This window comes from Danio rerio, chromosome 7 (assembly GCF_049306965.1).
Source record: "Danio rerio strain Tuebingen ecotype United States chromosome 7, GRCz12tu, whole genome shotgun sequence".
Lineage (NCBI taxonomy): Eukaryota > Metazoa > Chordata > Actinopteri > Cypriniformes > Danionidae > Danio > Danio rerio.
Genome location: NC_133182.1, coordinates 79,888,930 through 79,912,500, shown reverse-complemented (window position 1 = coordinate 79,912,500; position 23,571 = coordinate 79,888,930). Strand labels below are relative to the sequence as shown.

Below are 23,571 nucleotides of genomic sequence, written 5' to 3'. Positions count from 1 at the left end.
TTGGACGAAATATGCTTAGCCACGCCCCTTTAACAATTAGTTGTAAGTTGCCCTCTAGTCAATATTTCGCTTCAGACTTTAACAATTAGTTTGCTGTGAGTGAAAGACAAGAGGCGGAGCTCTAAAATAAAACCCCATTTCAGTTGGAAATACATGCTGTAATAAAAATTGTCTCTGATTGACTCTGATTGGATGAAATATGCTTAGCCACGCCTCTTTAACAGTTAATTTGCTGCAAGTGAAAGTTAGGAGACGGAGCTCTAAAATAAAACCCCGCCCACTAATCAATATTCCATTTCAGTTGAGACTAGATGCTGAAATAAAACTTGTTTACAGATGACCCTGATTGGGTGAAATATGCTTAGCCACGCCCCTTTCATAGTTAGTTTATTGTGAGGGAGAATTGAGTGGAGCTCTAAAATAAAACCCCGCCCACCAATTAATAATCCATTTCAGTTGGAAATGCCTGCTGAAATAAAAATCGTTGACTGATTGGATGAAAAATTATTAGCCACGCCCCTTTAACAGTTAGTTTGCTGTGAGTGAAAGATGAAGGGCGGAGCTCTAAAATAAAACCCCGCCCATTAATCAATATTTCGTTTCAGCTGGGACTAGATGCTGGAATAAAAGTTGTTTACAGATGACTCTGATTGGGTGAAATATGCTTAACCACGCCCCTTTCATAGTTAGTTTATTGTGAGGGAGAATTGAGTGGAGCTCTAAAATAAAACCCCGCCCACCAATCAATAATCCATTTCAGTTGGAAATGCCTGCTGAAATAAAAATGGTTGACTCTGATTGGATGAAAAATTATTAGCCACGCCCCTTTAACAGTTAGTTTGCTGTGAGTGAAAGATGAGAGGCGGAGCTCTAAAATAAAACACCGCCCACTAATCAATATTTAGTTTCAGTTGGGACTAGATGCTGGAATAAAAATAGTTGACTCTGATTGAATGAAATATTCTTAGCCACACCCCTTTACTGTTTAGTTTACTTCGAGTGAATTAAGTGAAATATGCTTAGCCACGCCTCTCTAACAGTTAATTTGCTGCGAGTGAAAGTTAAGAGGCGGAGCTCTAAAATAAAACCCCGCCCAAAATCAATATTCCATTTCAGCTGGGACTAGATGCTGAAATAAAAGTTGTTTACAGATGACTCTGATTGGGTGAAATATGCTTAGCCACGCCCCTTTAATAAAATATAAGAGGCGGGGCTAAAAATAAAACCCCATTTACTAGTCAATATTTCAATTCAGCCGGAAACGCATGCTGAAATAACAGCTTTTTTTTGTTCAGTTCAGTTTTCAGAGTTTCAGTTCAGTTCTGCTCAGCTCAGTGTGGTTTAATATTCACTACTGAGAATCCAAACACTGAAGAGCAAATGCATCCATGCAGCTCTACAGATCCCGAACCATGCAAGCCAGTGACGACAGCGGAGACAAACTTCACCAATTGGCGAAAGTGAAGAATTAAAAAACCTGGAGGGAAATCAGGCTCAGTGGGGGCACAACCTTTTTTCCACTGGCCAAACATCTTGTGCAGAGCTGCAGTCTATGGTGGTTGGAGGCAGGAGAACGCTGGACGTCCATCGTGGAGAAGCTGCTGGGGGGAGAGGTCACCAGCTGGTGTTCAGGCTGGCCCTTCAGGATCAATGTGAGGAATCGTCTGTCACTGGGGTCTTACAAGAATCTGCTCTCCACTCCTCCATAGCCACCACAGCAGCTGCTCAGGATACGGCCAGGTCCATGATTATGGAAACCTCAGGAATAATAAAAAAAACCTAACATTAGCGCAGATGCCGTTCAAATTATAATGTCTTTAGGGAAGTGTTCCCAGCTCTAAATAATGCAGACTAACAATGCTTTAGAGCAGGGGTGGGCAAACTCGCTCCTGGAGAGCCGGTGTCCTGCACAGTTTAGCTCCAACTCTGATCAAACACACCTGCTTGTAGATTTCTAGTGATCTTGAAGACTCTGATTAGCATGTTCAGGTGTGCCTGATTAGTGTTGGAGCAAAACTGTGCAGGACACCGGCCCTCCAGGACCGAGTTTGCCCACCCCTGCTTTAGAGGATTTGGATTTCATCAGCAAACAAATCAATACACTCTCTATTACTCAACGCTACTCAATCAGCACCAAATCAGACTTTTGGAATTTCTGATATTGATAGGAAGAAAACATGACTAATACTACTAATAACAGAAGACATTTCTGGGCGATGCAGTGGCGCAGTAGGTAGTACTGTTGCCTCAGAGTAAGAAGGTCACTAGTTCGAGCCTCGGCTGGGTCAGTTGGCGTTTCAGTGTGGAGTTTGCATGCTTTCCCTGCATTCGCATGGGTTTCCTCCGGGTGCTCCTGTTTCCCCCACAGTCCAAACACATGTGTAATTTAGGTAGGCTAAATTGTTCGTAGTGTATGTGTGTGAATGAGTGTGTGTGGATGTTTCCCAGAGATGGGTTGCGGCTGGAAGGGCATCCGCTGCGTAAAATGTGCTGGATTAGTTAGCGGTTCATTCCGCTGCGGCGGCCCTGGATTAATAAAGGGACTAAGCGGAAAATAAAATAAATGAATAAGACATTTCCTATAGAATTATCCATCACAAACACTTAATAAAATATACAAAAACAAAACAAAACATTTCACTACTGAAATTTCTCCCTTTGCAAAGTTGTTCCAACGCAATCTCACGGCACATCGTAACTTTGATTTAGTGGCTAATTTGTATGAATTCGTACAATCTAATTTGAACCATTTAGCATGATTTGCTCATCACCCAATGACGGTTGGACTTAGGGGTGGGGTTAGGTGCCACGCCTCCTTTTCAAAACCGAACATTTTCGTACAACTGATAAACTGACAAAACGTAAAATACTTCAGTTTCCTCGTGAGATCAGGCTGATCGTTCTGTTCCTAAACAGGGTAAGCAAATGGTGGAAGGGAAAACAAACTAGCTTTTCATTTTGGCAGATTATTTTGCTTGTTTTTAGGACAAACTCTCGTCATTTTGACTCATTATTTCTGAAAACAAGACTTTATTTTGTGCTGGTCTAGAAAATGCTTCTTGATTCAAGAGTTTTTAGATATTTGGACTAGAAAATAAGACAAAAACTCTAAGTAAGGCATATTTTGCAGTCTCTCTCTCTCTCTCACTCTCTCTGTGAGTCTGGAAGTCTTCAGAAGTTTTTTGTCACATTGCTCTTATCTCGGTTAATTCTTCTGACACCTCGCTGATAAATTCAGAGCCTGTCAAAACTGCCTGAACTCGTCCGCACTGACTTCACTCTCTCTCTCTCTCTCTCTCGCTCTCTTTATGAGCTATATTTATCATTTTTCTTGAGGAATCTTGGCTTTAAGCTCTTCATGGCCGCAGAACAAAAGCTCTATTGTTGTCGCTGGCTTTCGGACACTCTTATTATTGTAATGAAGTCCAGATTTAAACAACCTTTTACTCCCCGGTGCTGCAAACACTGTTATCCCCATGAGCTCCAGGAGTCATTAATGAACGTCTGCAGACGCCGGGGCGATTTTTCTGCTTTATACTAGAAACCAATTTACATTTTACATCAGAATAACACACACTTTTACTCAAAAATGACTGCGCAATTATACCAGTTACTGGAAATAACACCAACATCGCATCGAAAAGTAGATTTAAATAATGCAACATATGTCTTAACCAACCTAGGCTGTCCTTATGATTATGTACCCCTGTATACATTTCTGGAGAGCGCCAAATATTTTCCAGGAGCCACGTTTTTTTTTTCTTTTTTGCATTTTTTGTTTTTGTGAATCCACCGGAGGCCTCTGTGTACACTTTTCCCGTCCTCAAATTTATCTCGCGAGGCCATTCACCCCTGCTGTTCTCACATAAATCCACCAGAGGCCGCTGTTGACTGACTGAGTGACTGACCCAACCCCCCCACCCCTTCTTTGGCCAATTTAGTTGATCAGTTCCCCTATAGCACATGTGTTTGGACTGAGTGGGAAACCAGAGGAAAACCCACGCCAACACAGGGAGAACATGCAAACTCCACGCAGAAACACCAACTGACCCAGCCGAGACTCAAACCAGCTACAATTCCTGCTGTGAGGCCACAGTGCTAACCATTGAGCCACCATGCTGCCCATTACTATTATATTATTTTTATTATTAGTACTATTACTAATGTGTGTGAGTCAGAGTCAGGAAACCACTAATGATGATTAAAATGCAAAGAAAACTCTCAGCAGTGCTATAATAAATAATCAGGGCGTTTATTCTCATTCATGCTTTGTTTCCAGCATGTTTAATGTCCCTAAAGTCTCTGTTCCTGACTCTCTCTGTCTCACTGCGTGTGTGTGTTTTACACTTTATCAAATCTTATTGTTTTTGCTCTGGAAACACTCAAAATAAACAGAATATTAATATCTCCAGAGTTTTGCGTGCTTTTTTTGTAAACCAGGATAGCGTTTGTGTTCATTTTTGAGTTTGAGTCACTTAAATTTGCTTTTAAAAACAAAACAAACACCTAACACACACCAATAATCTCTGGGAAAGCTCTGTATTTATCAGAGAGGCGCATTTAAAGTGTAAATAACAATGGTCTGAATACTGAGCCTTGAGGTACTTCATAATGAATTTGTGACTGATATGATATCGTGAGGGGCGGCATGGTGGCTCATTGGTTACAAGGTCACTGGTTCGAGTCCCGGCTGGGTCAGTTGGTGTTTCTGTGTGGAGTTTGCATGTTCTCCCCGTGTTGGCGTGGGTTTCCTCAGGGTGGTCTGGTTTCCCCCACAGTCCAAACACATGCGCTATAGGGGAACTGATGAACTACATTGGCTGTAGTGTACGAGTGTGTGTGTGTGTGTGTGTGTGAATGAATGTGTATTGGTGTTTCCCAGTACTGGGTTGCAGCTCGGAGGACATCTGCTGTGTAAAATATATGCTGGAATAGTTGGTGGTTCATTCCGCTGTGGTGGCCCTCATAAATAAGGGACAAAGCTGAAGGAAAATGAATGAATGATATTATGAGTTGCATCTATCTATCTATCTATCTATCTATCTATCTATCTATCTATCTATCTATCTATCTATCTATCTATCTATCTATCTATCTATCTATCTATCTAATTCCTCCACATTGTCCTAACACACATTGATTGTGTGCAGCCCAGCGTTTTCTTTCTGCCCAGCCCAACACAGACAGACGGGTTTCTGTCATGAAGACGACACACAGACGGATGAAGATGATGAAGCAGATGAAGATGATGAGCTGGTCTTCTCCACTTCACTGACTGCAGGAGAGATGAGCAGGTCGAACTCACATTCACAGTCAATGAATGGACGAATGAAACACTTTTACATTCAAAGCTCATAACGGAAGCTGAGTCTCTCTCTCTCTCTCCATCTCTCTTTCTGTCTTTCACAGGGTTAATGAGCAGATCTGTCGCTGTCAGACTCTCATTGGCTCGTCTCTGTGCTCAGCCACGCCCTGATGGAGAGAGCTGTCAATCATCTCTGCAGTCTCATTATTCCCTCCACACTCAAAACCTTCTCCTGAATCTGTCTGTCTGTCTATCTATCTATCTATCTATCTGTCTATCTGTCTATCTGTCTGTCTGTCTATCTATCTATCTATCTATCTGTCTGTCTGTCTGTCTATCTATCTATCTATCTATCTGTCTGTCTGTCTGTCTGTCTGTCTGTCTGTCTGTCTGTCTGTCTGTCTGTCTATCTATCTATCTATCTATCTATCTATCTATCTATCTATCTATCTATCTATCTGTCTGTCTATCTAGTGGATTTTTCATTTAAAACGTACAGCACAACATGCCCTGTGTAACATTTACATTTAAAAAAAAGTAGATGGTGCTCAAAAAAATGTGCCCCCTCAATAAAACCTAATTCACTAGAAGTACAAAATTCATGGCCCTCTAGTGGACTTGTCATCTGAAACGTACAACAAAACATACCATAAGTAACATCATATTTGCACAAAGTAGATGGCACCCAACAAAACATACCTTAAGTAACTTTTAAAAGTCACTAAAAGTACATAGCGGCCAACAAAATGTATCCTAAATAACATATTTCAGATTCGCAAAGATCTAGACAGCGCCCTCTAGTGATTTGTCATGTTTAACATGCAACAAAACTAACCTTTAGTAACTTATTTTACTAAAAGTAATTCGCAAAAAAGTAGATACTTCTATAACTGCAACATACTAGATACAAAATTAGTACAAATGTAGACAGCGCCCTCTAGTGGATTTATTATCTGAAATGTACAGGAAAACATACCCTAAGCAACGTATTTTGTATTTGCACACAAAGTACACTGAAAAAAGTGTTGCATGCAGAACTGTTGCAAACAATTTATTTGTGTTGAATTTAATCAATAAAATTAAATTGAACAATGTTCAACTTAATTTGTTTGTTTAAATTTAACACAATTAAATTGTTTACAACCACTTAACATAAAAAATTGTGTAAATCCAAGGAATCATCTTTGAATATTTTTTTTTGTGTAGATGCCCTCAAAAAACCTACTCTAAGTAACTTGTTATTTACTAAAAGTACATAACGGCCAACAAAATGTACCTCTTGTGATGCATTTCAGATTTGCAGAATTCTAGACAGCGCCCTCTAGTGATTTATCATCTGAAACGTACAGCAAAACATACCTTAAGTAACTTAATTCATATTTGCACAGAGTGGATTGCAACTACTCTAAGTAACCGATTAAATATTCACTGAATAAGTGCAAAAATAAATGCATAGTGGTCAACAAAATGTACCTTAAAGGGGGTCGCACACTGGATGCACCGATCAGCGACGCGCCATGAATTTTAGAATTCTAAACATAGATTTTTATTAGGGTACGCAAACCGGCGCCGCAACGCCCAGCTATGATTCAGGACACTGTTCATATTTGTACCATAGAGAGATATCTGAATAGTTTCATATAAAATACACCTGCTTAAGGGATGTATTTCAGATTCGTATAAATGTAAACAGCGTCCTCTAGTGGATTTTTCATTTTAAATGTGCAACACAACGTGCCCTAAATAACATTTTATATTTGCACAAAGTAGACGGCGCACAACAAAACACATCAAAAGTAGCTTATTGTATATTAAGTAAAACTACATAGCGACCAACAAAATGTACCCTTAACTATTTTAAATTTGCAAAAATATAGCCAGCGCCCTCAGCGCCCCTTTCTAAACAAACGTTCTTCAGGTACCGTTTCATATTTACAAAAGTAGTTAGAGGTCAACAAAATGTACCACATGTAATGTACCCAAAACGTAACCTATTTTAAATGAGCAAAAATCTAGCCAGCGCCCTCTAGTGGATTCATCATCTGAAGTGAAATGCACTCAGAGCAACATATGTCACGATTCAAAAGCATTTGCAATGAGCCTGGCCTGGTATATAAGAGTGTTATACAATGAACATGTGACAGTCACAGATGCGATGGCTTTCTTGGTCAGTGTAAATAAACCCATCCATTTAGAAAATGTATTGGTCCGAAACACCTGAACTCCGACCTGCACGTCTGATTCACAGGTGAACCCGGAGCTGAGGGGAGAGTCGTGACGGTGTTTCTCACACTGATGTGCATTTCAGCCGGACGCTGTAAAATAATAAAAGTGATAAATGAAGTGGAGTGTCGGCAGAGGTTCCCAGCGATCATATTCTTATCATCTCTAATGGTGCATGAATTTCATTAAAGCGATGCAGCTCACCTACACTGATCATACAGAGACAGAGGACACACACACACACACACACACACACACTGACTGCTGTATTTTCAGCATAAGTATGAGGATTGGCATGCGTTTGAATCATCGGGTGATTGATTGTGTTGAACAGTGACACTGAGATGAAGTCAGATGTTGGTTTAATGGTCTAAATGAGCAGTACATCATAAAACCATCACCCAGACTCAAACACTTTCGGCTTTAACAAATATTATTGAAGACACCACCATGACAAAACACTACAGTCATTTATAGGAAACACTGCAGGGTTTTTTCCCCAGAGATGGGTTGTGGCTGGAATGGCATGCGCTGCGTAAAAACCTGGTGGATAAGTTGGTGGTTTATACCGCTGTGGCGACCCCGGATTAATAAAGGGACTAAGCCAAGAAAATGAATGAATGAATGAATGAATGACTTGCATTGTTTTGGAACCATACTATAGTAAAGTACTAGAATTAATCTGTTGCTATGGTAAGACGACAACTATTACAATTGATCTGTTGTGGGGATTCTACAGTTGCTACGGTAACACAGCAACTATAGTAATTGATCTGTTGAGATGATTCTAATGTTGCTATGGTAACACAACAACTATAGTAACTGATCGGTTGTGGGGATTCTACAGTTGCTAAGGTAACAAAACAACTACAGTTATTGATCTGTTGTGGTGATACTACAGTTGCTATGGTAACACAACAACTATAATAAGTGATCTGTTATGATGAATCTACAGTTGTAATGGTAACAACAACTACAGTAATTGATCTGTTGTGGTGATTCGACAGTTGCCATGGTAACACAACAACTATGGTAAGTGATCTGTTGTGGTGATTCTACAGTTGGTACAGTCTACTCTTAATGACTGATAGCTTCGCCCTAAAGCACTGGACAATTGACATGAAGTGAACAAAAGTCTTTTCGAGGCTGGAGGGAAGGTTATGATCTGTGATTAAAGTTTTTAAGTGCAAATTATTTTGATTTTGGTTTTTTGAACGATCCAGTTGATTCCTAAAGAATGAAATCATGCAATGTTCCATGTTTTTTTGTGGTGGTTAAAAAGGCACATTACCTAATTTCTGTTTCATGACGACTCTAATTTCATAATCTGCATTTCCCTCAATGAGCGGACGACTCTCTGCTTTTCTCCTGGCTCTGCTGGCTGTATTGTGTTGCCAGATTGTGGCTCTGGCTGGTGTTATTTGGAGGCTGGACTTCAGGTTTTCTTCAACCCTGAATGGAGTTGATTCCTCAGCGGTGCGGTCAGAGAAAGCATGAGCTCACCTTCTGCTGTCAGCACATCTGCTTCTCCTCACACAATGACCGCCCCATTCACTTTCTGCTGCCTTTCCAGATGTTTGCTGATCGGTGAGTTCAGCGAGAGGCTGCCGCCGGTGTGTGGAAAAATACACATCCTGGTAGAAAATGTCATTTTTAAAGGGACAGTTACTTACTGTTTACTCACCCTCAGATCTTCATAGATTAATTACCATAGTTGTTGTGTTACCATAGCAACTGTAGAGTCAACACAACAGATCAGTTATTATAGTTGGTGTGTTACCATAGCAACTGTAGAATCACCACAACAGATCAACTAAACTAGTCACTGTGTTACCATAGCAACTATAGATCTACGACAGGTTAATTACTATAGTTGTCATTTAACCATAGTAACTAGAATCACCAAAACAGAACAATTACTATAGTCATTATGTTACCATAGCAACTATAGAATCACCACAACAGATCAATTACGATAGTCGTTGTGTTACCATAGCAACTGTAGAATCATCACAACAGATAAATTGATATAGTCATTGTTACCATAGCAACTGTAAAATTGTCACAACAGATCACTAACAATAGTTGTGTTACCATAGCAACTATAGAACCACAACATGTTAATTACTATAGTTGTTGTGTTACCATAGCAACTGTAGAATCAACACAACAGATTGATTACTATAGTTGCTGTGTCACCATAGCAACCATAGAATCACCACAACAAATCAATTACAATAGTCGTTGTGTTACCATAGGAACTATAGATCCACAACAGGTTAAATATTATAGTTGTTGTGTTACCATAACAACTGTAGAATCATCACAACAGATCAATTGCCGTAGTCTTTGTCTTACCATAGCAACTGTAGAATCATCATAACAGATCAATTACAATAGTTGTGTTGCCATAGCAACTGTAGAACCACAACATGTTAATTACTATAGTTGTTGTGTTAACATAGCAACTGTAGAATCAACACAACAGATCAATTACTATAGTTGCTGTGTCACCATAGCAACCATAGAATCGCCACAACAAATCAATTACAATAGCCGTTGTGTTAACATAGGAACTATAGATCCACAACAGGTTAAATACTATAGTTGTTGTGTTACAATAGCAACTAGAATAATCACAACAGCTAAATTGCTATAGTCATTGTGTTACCATAGCAACTGTAGAACCACCACAATAGATTCATTCATGTACTTCACTATAGCCTGGTTCAAAGACACTACAGTGTTTACTATAGTTGACTGTGGTATATTTTCTCATGTCGTCATTGCCTGATGATGGCACCAGCTCTTTATGACGCAGCGGCTGGTTTCTATAAGCAGACTCTGTGATTATAGAGCCGGGCAGCAGGAACAGCAGCTGCTCGGTGTTCGGTTTCTCCTGCAGATGTGGAATGAACATCATTCCCACCTGAATTATTCACTCAGCAGAAACAGAAAAGCGTATTTCCTCTTTCGCTGCTTGCGTTTCATAGGCCAGATCATTAATCACCGGCGTCTCTAACGAGGAAAATGCATCAAAATGACTCTCGCCTCGCTCTGGAGTCAATTATAAAAGTTTCATTGGGCTGAAATGAGAGACGCTGCTCTGAAAGCTGCCGGGTTAAAGCATTCACATCTCATTCAGGGAAAAACGCCATTCGGGATCTGCGGCGTGTAGATCTGGGACTGGGCAGGTTGTGTATGAGGTGGTCTTAAAGGGACAGTTCACTCAAGCAAGACACACACACACACACACACACACACACACACACACACACAAGCGTCAAGTGATTGTAAACTCTCGAGACTCATCTGTTGAACACAAAAGCAAGGATATCCTGGAGCCACACTTCAGAAATGCTGTGGAGTGATATGGGGTGATTGTAAGAAGTGGCAGCACGGTGGCTCAGTGGTGTCGCACTGTGGCCTCACAGTAAGAAGGTTGCTGGTTTGAGCAGTGGCGGATTTAGGCATGGGCAATATGGGCGATCGCTAGGGTCTGAATCTGCAGACATTTTTTGCTATTTCTGTGGAGAATTTTGTAAAAAATCTGCTGAATTATTTAGGGAGTATCATGACTGAAACCTAATATGTAAAATAACACTAATATCTTTTGAACTATTATTTAGTGTTTAAAATGCAAATCCAGTTAGATTCACTTTATTTGGTAAACAAAGCAAGTCTCTCATGTAATATTTCTACTAAAAGACAGAACATATTACTGTACACGTTATAAGGGCTGGTTCGCCCATGGCGCCATTTAAACAACCCAGGCTCAATCTGAAAACGTAGTCCCGGGGACGTTTCTGGAGACTGTGAAATATGTCCTGGGAGGTACGTTTTTCTGCAGATTTTTGTTTTCGCGAATCCACGAGAGACCGATGTATGCGCTTTTTCGCATTTCAAATGACTCTCGCTGCCGTTCACGCCCGCGCTGTTCTCGCGTAAACCCACCAGAGGCTGCTGTTGAACGAACATCTGTCTGAACGACTGAATGATTGACTGGGCGACCGGCCGATCGACTGACCCACCCTACTTCTTCCCTAAATGTGGTTAACTCCTCTCTGCATCTCAAGTCCACCGACGTACTCGATGAGCTAACTGGACAAACTGGTTGTGGCGGTAAAGCCCTTCACACGGAGGTAAACGGTCAGCTGGTAAGCGTGAAAAGGAATGGCGTCGTACCGCCCAGAAGCACTCGCTTAATGAATAATATGCAGCCATACGTCCCTTCGGCTACATAATTTGCGTTCTCCAGAAACGTCCACGGGACTATGTTTTCTGAATGAGCCTGGGTTGCATTTAAACTAGAACCGCCACTGGGTTTGAGTCTCGGCTGGGTCAGTTGGTGTTTCTGTGTGGAGTTTGCATGTTCTCCCCGTGTTGGTGTGGGTTTCCTCCGGGTGCTCCGGTTTCCCCCACAGTCCAAACACATGCGCTATAGGGGAACTGATCAACTACACTGCCCGTAGTGTATGAGTGTGTGTGTGTGTGTGTGTGTGTGTGTGTGTGTGTGTGTGTGTGTGTGTGCGTGTGTGTGCGCGAGTGTGTGTGTGTGTGTGTGTGAGTATGATTGGATGTTTCCCAGTACTGGGTTGCAGCTGGAAGGGCATCCGCTGTGTAAAACAAATGCTGAAATAGTTGGCGGTTCATTCCGCTGTGGCAACCCCTGATGAATAAAGCGGCGAAGTTGAAAAGAAAATGAACGACTGAATAACGGTTTATGTCGTCTATTTACTCTTCTTAACTTGTGAAATTAACAACTGACAACAATTATAAAGCTGTATTGGTAGTTAATGCTTTCTAAATGATCAATGAACAAACTGTTTGTGTGTGTGTGTGTGTGTGTGTGTGTGTGTGTGTGTGTGTTTCAGTGAGTTTAGAGGTGACTCTGTGTGTTTCTCAGCAGTTTGTCAGTAAAGGTTGCTGGAAAAGGAAAGCGTGATGAATGAACTGAGCGAGTCCTGATGGATCTCTGAGTTCACAACAACAAAACACACACACACACACACACACACACACACACACACACACACACACACACACACACACACACACACACACACACACACACACACACACTCCCTTGATGAAGATCTGCACACACACCTCGGCTTTACAGTGGTCTAATAATCTAATAATACACACACACAAATGAGTTCAGCCCTCACAGATCTCTCTATTACAGTAATATTCTCTACACGACGCTTCACAGACACATATGAGTGCAGATACATCAGATTAGTCAGGACCAAAGACCAAACAAAAAGTAATCTAACAAAAACTGTTTAATTATACTCATAATATATATAAAAATATAAAATATTTTAATTATTTAATATCACAGACCATATTTTACTGTATATTCTCATAGAAGGCAACTATATTGAATTGCAATACTGTTTTACAATTATTACTGTATTGCAGATCAAATAATATAGCTTTGGTGTGGAGAAGTTTTTACATTATATAAAATCAATATTCATAATGTTCCCATTAATGCGTCAATATAATATTCATGTTACATATGAGCAGAAATGAATCCGAATAAATGCTGTTTTGCTTTTTTTTTTAAAGATAAACTACAAAAATGCAGTGTTTCTAGTCCAAATACTTTTAAATTAAGAAGCATTTTCACGATAAGCACAAAACTAAGTCTTGTTTTTAGAAATAATGAGTCAAAATGAAGAGAGTTTTTCAATAAAACAAGCAAAACAATCTAATTTATGCTTTGAAATAACATGTATTTTGCTCAGCCTATTGGCAGATTATTTTGCTTGTTAAATAATTAAAGAAACACAGACTTACATCAAGAAATGTATCATTTAGACTAAAAACAAGACAAATATAATAATATAAAATACATTTAAAAATGGTAGCACTTTATTTTGACGCTCCATTTGAGTATTAGTAGACCGTCTGCTTAATATCTGCTGATACTGCTCCTTCATCAGACATTTAACTGACTATAAGACACTTCGCAAGTACATGTCAACTTACACTCACCCTAACCTAACAGTCTACTTATAATCTAATGAGAATTAGTTGGCATGTAGAAACAGTGTAGCTTAAATTCAACAAACAGACCATCAAAATAAAGTCTGACCCAAAAAAGAACTCAGTAAAATCTGTAGCTTAATAAATCATAAGACACTTTCAACCAAACCCAAGCAAGAACCATAACTCAGGATCTGTCACATACTTGTCTTGATTTAGGAACATTTAGACTAAAAACAAGACAAGAAACTCAGTACATTTCTAGCATAATTAAACCATAAGATATATTTTCAACCAAACCGAAGTGAGAATGATTCCCACGATCCGTCACATACATTTGTTGTGGATTACAGAAGCTTTAATATGCAGTAAAGTGTGGCTTGTGGCCGTAGCGAGAGTGTGTTCGGGGTCTCGGCGCTCCGTCATTTACGCCCCCCCCCAGAAGCTTTTAGCGCTTGACAGATGACATTAATTACAGCACTTAGAGCAGTTTTTAATTACACTCAATTATGGCTCTGGCGTAATAACTGATAGGTAGATTGATATTCTGATAGATTGGCGAGAACATCTCTTTGTGCACGTTTCCAAAATTAACGCAGTAATTATTGTGTTTCTGGAGACGAAGAGAGCGAGAAGAAACGGCAGAATAAGATGCGTTTGTGTTTCTGGAGCGAAACGAGATTAATGCGAATATTAGCAGATTTTCACACTGGTGCGGAAAAACACATCCAATAAATAAATAAATGGCTGGCAAAAAAGAAGTTGTGCAAAAAAAGTAAAACATTTACATATATATATATATATATATATATATATATATATATATATATATATATATATATATATATATATATATATTGCAAAAATGCTTTTCTTAGAGTCTATATATATATATATATATATATATATATATATATATATATATATATATATATATATATATATATATATATATATATATAATCAATTAAAATAAGCCATTCCTTCAGCCACCAGAGGGAGCCCTTCCCAGAATTCTGAAGACCAGTTTGCTAAAAACGTAAATTAAAAATAAATTAAAAACGTAAATTAAAAAATGCGAAAATTAACTATAAAATAATAGCATATATAATAACAAGTAATATTTAATATAATAATATATAATATAATAAAACAAGTCAGACTGTTAGCCATTGGTTCGAAATGGGTTTTACGTAAATTTGAGCAGATTTTCTAACTATTAAAAAAACTAAATAAACTAATAATTTTTCCTTGAATTCTGACTACCAGTTTGATAAAAATATTTTAAAAAAAAGGAAAATTAAATAGAAATAATAACTTAAATAGTAAATGTAACAAGTAGGACTGAAATTGGTTTCATGCAAATTTGAGCAAAAAATAAATGTTAAATTAAATATATTTTTAAAAAAATGTTTTGCGATTTTGAGATGTTTGTGAAATGAAGCTGTGCTAAAAATGTAGAATTTGAAAAAAAAAATAAATAAATAAATATAAAATAAAAATAGCCATTCATCCGGCCACCAGAGGGAGTCCTTCCTTGAATTCTGACTACCAGTTCTTTATTCGTTACTTTCTGTTTCGTATCGTCAAAATATAAAATTAATAAAAATATAAGAACCGCCTTCCTGATTTAAATTAAAAAGATATCCTAGCAAAAACAAATGAATGCGGAAATATGAAAATAATTATAATCATTAAATAAATACAAGAATAAATAAATTTAAATGCATAAATAAATATAACAACAAAAAAACACAAATAAATATAAAACAAATAATATAATAAAATAATAAAATATTAATGAAAATAATAGAAAATAAAAGAAATAAAAATTTATATATATTTATATATATATCACATTTATTTATTTATTTTTGCATGTTTGGTCCAGCAAACAGCACAGAGGAAAGTCGACAGTCTGTTAAACCTCCATTGCTGAGTCCCAGAGCTCATATACTGCTGGAATAACACTGACTGTTATGACAGAAACACACACACACACACACACACACACACACACACACACGACGGACTGATCGCTCCCAGACACACTTTCCACATGAGGAAAAGATGAAGTCATGTTCGCCAGATTTATATTATTCCACGTCTAAATTGCATCCAATTTTTCACCGTGATTTGACATGCTGCGTTTCCTGTGCAAACAAACGTGACCACAACATAAACCCGCTCAGAGTGACATCACCGCCAAAGAACTTCCTCAAAAACATGGATTATTTCATCTCTAACCATCAAACCTGAACTCTTATTGCCACAATAGAGCCGGACGGAAACATCTGAATGTCACTGGCAGGTAACGCAGCTGTTTTCCTTCATCCTGTAGGGGAATTTAAATATATATATGTATTGTATATATAGGTCTTTTGTAAACACACGTCACTGAACATGTATTATTATATCAGGCTTTGACAGATTTTGTTATTATTTTAACAGAATACTTTTATCATTCCCTGAGATGTGCTGGAGCAGATGGTGGTTTTCTTCACAGACATTCAGGTAAACTGGTGATGAATAACAAATATTCTGAAGGTAGCAGCAGTCAGAACTGAGAAGTAAGACTACAGGTTTTTGCTTTGAATATCTGAGCCACGAAACATGACTAGTCTCTCTCAGGACTTCACTAGACTTACTAGTCTCTCTCAGGACCTCACAAGTCTTATTAGTCGCTCTCTCGGGTCTTCACTAGTCTTACTAGTGTTAATACTTTACTAGTCTTACTAGTGTCAATACTTTACTAGTCTTACTAGTCGCTCTCTCGGGTCTTCACTAGTCTTACCAGCCGCTCTCTTGGGTCTTCACTAGTCTTAGTAGTCACTCTCTCGAGTCTTCACTAGTCTTAGTAGTCGCTCTCTCTGGTTTCACTAGTCTTTCTAGTCTCAAAACTGTACTTGTCTCACTAGTTTTTCTCAAGACTTTACTAGTCTTACTAGTCTCTCTCAAGACTTCACTAATCTTACTAGTCTGTCTCAAGATTTTACTAGACTTACTAGCCTCTCTTAGGACTTTGCTAGTCTTACTAGGCTCTCTGGGATCGTTAGTAGTCCTATCAATTTCTCTTAGGACGTCCATTAGTCTTACTAGTCTTTCTCAGGACTTGGCTACTAGTCTCTCTTGGGACTTCACCAGTCTTCAGTAGTCTTACTAGTCGCTCTTAGGACTTCAATTAGTCTTACTAGCCTCTCTTGGGACTTCTTTAGTCTTACTAATCTCTCGCGGGACTTTGCTAGTCTTACTATTCTCTCTCAGGTCTTAAGTAGTCTTACTAGTCTCTCTTAGTAATTGGCTAGTCTTACTAGGCTCTCTCAGGTCTTCAGTAGTCTTACTAGTCTCTCGTAGGACTTTAGTTAGTCTTACAAGTCACTCTCAGGACTTGGCTACTGGTTTATCTCGAGATTTACTAGTTTTCAATAGTTTTATTAGTCTCTCTCAGGACTTTACTAGCCTTACAAGCTTCTCACAGCACTTAATTTGTCTTATTAGTCTCTCTCTGGATCTACTAGTCTTCAATAGTCTTACTAGTCTCCCTCAGGATTTGGCTAATATTCTCTCTCGGGACTTCACTAGTCTTTCTAGTCTAGTTTAGACAGAATATTCTAGAAATAAGAATATGTAAAACTAATTTCAGAAAACTTCAGCTGTCTTTACCCCTGTTGAGATAACGTCACCAATGACCAATCAGTAAGACTACCCGGAGGTCTGAGGAGATGTGGGTTGTTCTGTAATGTGATCTGTTGTACAGTGTGTACAGTGTTTGCTCTCTGATCATCCACTAATGCGCTGCATCATATTTCACCGAACTATCATCTGCTGGAATCCTGATCAGAAGATGGTGTTTTAGAAATAAGCGGCGCTGACAGTAACTTTATCAGGATGTGATGCGCTGAAGGTCAGTGAATAAACCTGAGCTCCAGCTTTACTCTGAATACCGCAGCGCTGAGCGACAGCTCCGTTAGCAGATTATGAGATGTGATTCAGCTGTCGGCCTGTTGATGCTTGTGTTCGTACTGTGAATTCTTATGAATTTATGCTTTTGCTAACAGCGTTTTTTTGTTTTTTTTTCGCCCACAGGTACAGCAGTCATCAGCTAATATATATATATATATATATATATATATATATATATATATATATATATATATATATATATATATATATATATATATATATATATATAAATGACTTAATAATAGCTTTGAAGGATTTTGATTGAATTTTGACCGACTTGATTTTTCAGACATTTTCATTAAATTAGCCATTTGCCACAGAAAAACACACAGCATAATAATATTAATAATAATATTAATAACAATAATAATAATAATAATATTAATAACATCAATAACAACAACAACAACAACAACAACAACAACAATAATAATATTAATAATAATAATAATAATAATAATAATATTAACAACAACAACAATAATTATAATAATAATAATACCAATAATAACAATAACAATAATTATAATAATAATAATGATAACAACAACAATAATAATAATAATAATAATAATAATAATAATAATAATAATAATAATAATAATAATAATAATAATAATAACAATAATATTAATTTATAATAGTTATTATTGTTTTGTTTATAATAAATTACACAATAATTATTCCAATTGACACAATTATATTAACAAGTATGGTTTTTAAATTACTAATAAAATCATTAATTTTATATAATATATTATATTATATATAATTAATATAATAATATTAATAGTAATTAAAATATTAAAATTCAAAATAATAATTATTATTAGTTATTATTCTTATTAATAACAATATATATTAAATATATTTTTATTATAAAATTATTAAATAAATTAACAAAAGCATAGCAATAATACCCAAATCATTAATAATAATAATAATAATAATAATAATAATAATAATAATAATAATAATAATAATAATAATAATAATAGTATCAATATTAATAATAATAATGATTTTAATGATAATAATGTGAATAAGACTATGGTGGCATAATAAAATCCAAATGCTAACCATTTCACCTTCTGAATGTCCTCAACATTGAACAATTGTTATTATATCTATATAAGGGTTAGTTTTGTTATATCATATTATTATATGACAGAGTGAACTTTCTCAGTGTGTGTTCATCAACTGTTGATTATTCCTGGCTATTCTCCCTCTCTGATGAGTAAATCCTGTGGAGGGTAATTCTCTAGGAATGAAGCAGTCGCATGTGTTTGCATTTATCCAGTGCTGGAGCGTCCTGTTAAACCTGAGTGTTCTCATGATGTCATCAGACCACCAGTGACCGGCTAAAACCGACCCGCAGAGAACGCATGCTTGGAAACGTTAAATCAATATTGACCAACTGCGTCATTCTGTGTGTGCCAGAGCAATATTCACACAAGACTTACTGTTTATACATACATACATACATACATACATACATACATACATACATACATACAGTTTAACTCAAAATTATTTACCCTCCTGGGAAATTCTAATTATTATTTTTTAAAGTGTTGCTTAATGGAGTAAAGATTTCCCCCAACATATAGTTTTGATAACACATTTCTAATTACTCATTTGTTTTGTCTTTGCCATGTTGAGAGTTGGTAATATTTTCTCGTCATTTTGCAATATACTGTTCAGATTAAAGTGCAATCTAAAAGCTGAACTATGTTAATTAGGTTAACCAGGCAAGTTAGGTTAGGGACATTATTGAACAAGAGTGTTGTTTTACTGTAGACAATTGAAAAAAATCCCAAGTGGGCTAATAATATTGACCTTAATTTATTTTATTTTATTAAAATTGCTTTCTATACCAGAGATTAACTAGTGAGACTAGTGAAGCCCTGAGAGAGACTAGTGAGACAAGCAAAGTCCAGAGAAAGACTATTAAGACTACCGAATACCTAAGAGCCACTACTAAACTAGCAAAGTCTTATGAGACACTAGTAAGACTAGATAAGTCCTAAGAGACACTAGTAAGACTAGCGAAGTCCTAAGAGAGACTAGTAAGACTAGAAGTATTAAGAGAGACTGTTAAGACTTTAAAAGTCCACAAAGAGACTAGTAATACTACAGATGTCCTAAGACAGACAAGTAAGACTAGCAAACTACCGAGAGACACTAGTAAGACTAGAAACTTCCCAAGAGAGATTTAATAACTAGTGAAGTCCTGAAAGAGACTAGTGAGACTAGTGAAGTCCTAAAACGACTTAATAAGACTAGTGAAGTCCTGACAAAGACTAGAAGGCTAGGGTAGTCCCTAAAGAGACTAGTAAGACTATCAAAGTCATAAGAGAGACTAGTAAGACTAGTGAAGTCCTAAGAGAGACTAGTAAGACTAGCAAAGTCCCGAGAGAAACTAGTAAAACTAGCGAATTCCTGAGAGAGACTAGTAAGACTAGCGAAGTCTTAAGAGAGACTTGCAAAACTAGTAAAGCCTCTCTGTCTCGGGAGAGACTAGTAAGACTAGTGAAGTCCTAAGAGAGCCTAGTAAGACTAGAAAAATCACAAGAGAGACTAGTAAGACTATTGAAGTCCTAAGGGAGACTAGTAAGGCTAGTGAAGTCCTGAGAGACTAGTAAGACTAGCAAAGTCATAAGAGAGACTAGTAAGACTAGTGAAATCCTAAGAGAGACTAGTAAGGCTAGTGAAGGCCTAAGAGAGACTAGTAAGACTAGCTAAGTACTGAGAGAGACTAGTAAGACTAGAAGTATTAAGAGAGACTTTTAAGACTATAAAAGTCCACAAAGAGACTAGTAATACTACAGATGTCCTAAGACAGACAAGTAAGACTAGCAAACTCCCGAGAGACACTAGTAAGACTAGAAACTTCCCAAGAGAGATTTAATAACTAGTGAAGTCCTGAAAGAGACTAGTGAGACTAGTGAAGTCCTAAAAAGACTTATTAAGACTAGTGAAGTCCTGACAAAGACTAGAATGCTAGGGAAGTCCCTAAACAGACCAGTAAGACTAGCAAACTCATAAGAGAGACTAATAAGACTAGTGAAATCCTAAGAGAAACTAATAAGACTAGCAAAGTCCCGAGAGAAACTAGTAGAACTAGCAAATTCCTGCGAGAGACTAGTAAGACTAGCGAAGTCCCGAGGGAGACTGGCAAAACTAGTAAAGTCTTAAGAGAAACTAGTAAGACTAGTGAAATCCTAAGACAGACTAGTAAGACTAGCTAAGTACTGAGGCAGACTAGTAAAACCATCAAAGTCTTAAGAGAGACTAGTAAGACTAGTGAAGACCTGAGAGACACTAGTAAGACTAGTGAAGACCTGAGAGACACTAGTAAGACTAGTGAAGACCTGAGAGACACTAGTAAGACTAGTGAAGACCTGAGAGACACTAGTAAGACTAGTGAAGACCTGAGAAACACTAGTAAGACTAGTGAAGACCTGAGAGACACTAGTAAGACTAGTGAAGACCTGAGAAACACTAGTAAGACTAGTGAAGACCTGAGAGACACTAGTAAGACTAGTGAAGACCTGAGAGACACTAGTAAGACTAGTGAAGACCTGAGAGACACTAGTATGACTAGTGAAGACCTGAGAAACACTAGTAAGACTAGTGAAGACCTGAGAGACACTAGTAAGACTAGTGAAGACCTGAGAGACACAAGTAAGAGTAGTGAAGACCTGAGAGACACTAGTAAGAGTAGTAAAGTTCTGGGAGTTTTTATACTGCAGTTTAATTCAGAGTGGACTCAACATATTAAATGAATGTACAATACAACACTTGTAGTATAATATTACCTTTTTTTCCTGAAGTTTGATGCTGAACTTTCCTTTCGTTTACGTTTAGTGACCAACAATAGTCTGAGAAACTGAATTCAGCTTCTGCTGTGTTTGTGTGTGTCGCTTCATCTTGTAGCCGTTTGTGGAAATGCCATTTCTCTTCAAGAAAATAAAAGAGCCTAATGTCGTTCTGGAATCTCGTTTGCAGCATCGCCTTGAAAAAAAAAAGGAAAGAAAAAACAAGCGTCAAGGTCTTCAGCAAAGTGTGACAGCACAGGAGCCCATTACATCCATGATAATAAAGCAAGCAAATGACAAAGAGCGTGAATGAGAGAAACCCCGAGAACAGACGGCCTGAAAATGAGCCCTGCTCATCCTGTTAACAAACATGAATAACAAAATGGAGGTATAATGGTTTCAATTTCAGGCGTGTGTGGAGATGAGCGACCTCCCGCCGGCAGAAGACAATCATCTCATCGGGAGGTTCGTGGCAGTGTTGCCGCGGGCCGATTCCACAGTGCACACCAGTCCTTAATAAAACTGACTTTATACAACAAAGTTCCACATTACAGGAGTATAATCATCTGCTCAGGCACACGCCGTCCATTAAACGCCATGACAGCTTGAAGGATTTTCAATTTGATGTATTTCAGACTTCAGAGCGTGAAAATGGAGCGCGTCGCGTCTCTAACGGACCGTTTGAAGGCATTTTCTCTCAAGATGTTCAAGTTTTTGGCGTTCACTAAAAACAAGGAGGGGAAATTATTCATTCACATGCGTTCCTCTTTTAGCAACACAACTTTATAAAGTGGAGGACGCTGATCGACTTCATTCTTATATATATATATATATATACACACAATGTTTATTCAGTGTCAGGATGTTCGCCGAGTTTTTAAAAGTCTCAAATTGTAGGCTTAAAAAAGTCGCTGATCCATCTATTGGACATCTGCTGAGTAAAACATATGCCAGAATAGTTGGTGGTTCATTCCGCTGTGGCGACCCCTGATAAATTAGAGACTAAGTCGAAAGGAAAACGAATGAATGAATGATTAAGGAGACGTTTTTTTTAGAAATATGTATTGTGTTCAGACCTCAGTGGTGTTTCACTGGTGGTCCACAACCCCATTAAGCTTTTCAACAGAGATGTCATGAATAAATGTGTCGCTGGGCTGTAAATGGTTTATATTTAGGTGAAGAGCTCCTGTAACACTGATGCAGATGCAGAAATGTGTGTGTAGGAACATACATCAAGCCCTGTCCTCCCGCTCAGACGCTCATTAATGTCATGAAGAGCTGGAGATGGTGACGTTACACACACACACACACACACACACACACACATACACACACATACACACACATACACACACATACACACACATACACACACATACAGGACTGTAGACATACACAAACATGCACCCACACACAGCCGCAGACATACACACACAAACACACACACACACACACACACACACACACACACACACACACACACACACACACACACACACACAGCCGCAGACAGAATCTCACTGGGCTGTTTGACAATGGAGGAGCTGAAAGCAGCGGCGCGTGTATTCCTGCTCCACATCAGCTCCTCTCATCTGTCACAAACAGCCTCAGTCCATCAGTGTGTGTGTGTGTGTGTGTGTGTGTGTGTGTGCGTGCGCCAGTCTGTGTGTAAATGTGTGTGTCTGTCTGTGTGTGGATGCGAGGGTCTGTCTGTCTGTTTGTGAGTGTGTAACGCGACGGCATCCACCGTTAACATGCCGCACGGATGTGTTCAATTCAGTCCAGGTTGAGCTTAAAATTGTGCTCAGTGCATTCTGGGATTGAGAGCATTGAGAGTGAGTGAACGTTAAAAAGGTTGGATATTACTTGAATTTATTTAAAGATAGAGCGAAAAAAATGTCCATGGCCGCCCATGGTCCAAAAACCATACCTAGCTGTGCTAACTTTAGCATTGTTCTTCATATAGCTCATTTGTGCAGTGTGTTTCATGTTCATTCAGCATGTTTCTTATATATCTGCAAACACATGGTGGTATTTTTTTGTTTCAGACGAGTCAAAAACATGCTGCAAAAGTCCTACAAACTACTTTATAAATATTATATACACAAGATAATAAATATTTATTACTAAGCACACCAGTAAAAAAATTAAGACAGTACAGTGCTAGTATATTCAGCTGGAAACTCAAGTATTGCTATCAGTATCGCTATCATTTTGGCTGATACTGGTAGCCCAGGAATTGGTGTCAGTATAATTTCGGCC

The 23,571-nt window shown here is 38.0% G+C and overlaps 2 long non-coding RNA genes across 2 annotated transcripts in view; one reads left to right on the top strand and one right to left on the bottom strand.

Moving 5' to 3' along the window:
• LOC137496251 (uncharacterized) overlaps positions 1-21,505 on the bottom strand; it is a 22,630-nt gene extending 1,125 nt beyond the window's left edge. Inside the window, exons 1-3 of the long non-coding RNA XR_012382919.1 lie at positions 21,310-21,505; positions 613-1,758; positions 1-466 (exon numbers count right to left, since the gene is read on the bottom strand). The exon at positions 1-466 is cut by the window's left edge and continues 1,125 nt beyond it. This is a non-coding gene — a long non-coding RNA (uncharacterized lncRNA). The remainder of the gene's footprint in view (positions 467-612; positions 1,759-21,309) is intronic.
• LOC141375223 (uncharacterized) lies at positions 15,520-22,695 on the top strand. The gene is made up of 3 exons (XR_012382920.1): positions 15,520-15,836; positions 15,977-16,039; positions 21,500-22,695. It is a non-coding gene; the product is annotated as an uncharacterized lncRNA (long non-coding RNA).
• The last annotated feature ends 876 nt before the right edge of the window (positions 22,696-23,571 follow it).